Source organism: Bombina bombina, chromosome 1 (genome assembly GCF_027579735.1).
Source record: "Bombina bombina isolate aBomBom1 chromosome 1, aBomBom1.pri, whole genome shotgun sequence".
NCBI lineage: Eukaryota > Metazoa > Chordata > Amphibia > Anura > Bombinatoridae > Bombina > Bombina bombina.
The window spans coordinates 1290465126-1290466778 of NC_069499.1; the positions used below are offsets into that span (position 1 = coordinate 1290465126).

At 28.7% G+C, this 1653-nt stretch overlaps 1 long non-coding RNA gene across 1 annotated transcript; it reads right to left on the minus strand.

Annotated features, from left to right (window-relative positions):
• Positions 1–202: 202 nt before the first annotated feature.
• LOC128642341 (uncharacterized) lies at positions 203–839 on the minus strand. Its single transcript, XR_008399645.1, has 2 exons — positions 745–839; positions 203–323 (listed from the first exon to the last, which is right to left on the minus strand). It is a non-coding gene; the product is annotated as an uncharacterized LOC128642341 (long non-coding RNA).
• Between the last annotated feature and the right edge of the window lie 814 nt (positions 840–1653).

The following is a 1653-nucleotide window of genomic DNA, read 5'->3' on the forward strand; positions in this document are numbered from 1 at the left end:
ATTAAATGTTAAAACAATCATAATATTAATACATATCCTAAATATTTTTAATATATACTTTTTCAATATAAAAGCATTGAAGAATATGACTCCCCAATTAATGTTAAAAGATATATTTTAATATTCTCTGAAGATTTTTATTTTCTACTATTAATGCATTATTTTCTCTTATGCATGTGCTTGTCAAATAGCCAACTACCAGTCATGGGAGTCCAAGTTTGATTTATTTACAGATTATATTGATATATATTAGAATCTGTTAAAAATAAACATATATTTAATAGAAAATAATTAAATATTCCAGGAAGTCATCAGATGCCAATCTGAAATGACAAATAATAAAAATGGAACAAAGTTAATACACACGTTGTAAAATATTCATAAAATACATTTAAAATCATATGGTGTCTATGCTCTAACTTTGATCAACATTTTTTAAAGATAATCATTACATTGATTTTAAATTAATGAAATACATACACCATTATATTGTTTATTAAAAATTATATTTAAATATCAGAAATTAAAATTATACATAATAATGTATATCACATGTAAACAATATATGTATGCTGAACATAAATGTAATATTTCATGTCCATTCAAATACCTCTATATCAACTATAATATGTATTCCTTTTTCTGATTGTGATCCCTAAATATCTAATTAAGAACTAAATATGACTAATGTATGTAAGCTACTAATATTCTACAGTCTTCACTAGCATGCATTGGTACACCAACCTGGACAATGCATGGTCTTTGAAAGTCAATTCAGGGGTAAACAGTTGATCTTCAATAGGTGTCTTATTCATCAGTTCATTAAATAGAGGACTGGGAAATACCATCTAAAAAAGTAAAATCATCTAAGTGTCTGATTGTGATCCCTAAATATCTAATTAAGAACTAAATATGACTAATGGATGTAAGCTACTAATATTCAACAGTCTTCACTAGCATGCATTGGTACACCAATCTGGACAATGCATGGTCTTTGAAAGTCAATTCAGGGGTAAACAGTTGATCTTCAATAGGTGTCTTATTCATCAGTTCATTAAATAGAGGACTGGGAAATACCATCTAAAAAAGTAAAATCATCTAAGTGTCTGATTGTGATCCCTAAATATCTAATTAAGAACTAAATATGACTAATGGATGTAAGCTACTAATATTCAACAGTCTTCACTAGCATGCATTGGTACACCAACCTGGACAATGCATGGTCTTTGAAAGTCAATTCAGGGGTAAACAGTTGATCTTCAATAGGTGTCTTATTCATCAGTTCATTAAATAGAGGACTGGGAAATACCATCTAAAAAAGTAAAATCATCTAAGTGTCTGATTGTGATCCCTAAATATCTAATTAAGAACTAAATATGACTAATGGATGTAAGCTACTAATATTCAACAGTCTTCACTAGCATGCATTGGTACACCAACCTGGACAATGCATGGTCTTTGAAAGTCAATTCAGGGGTAAACAGTTGATCTTCAATAGGTGTCTTATTCATCAGTTCATTAAATAGAGGACTGGGAAATACCATCTAAAAAAGTAAAATCATCTAAGTGTCTGATTGTGATCCCTAAATATCTAATTAAGAACTAAATATGACTAATGGATGTAAGCTACTAATATTCTACAGTCTTCACTAG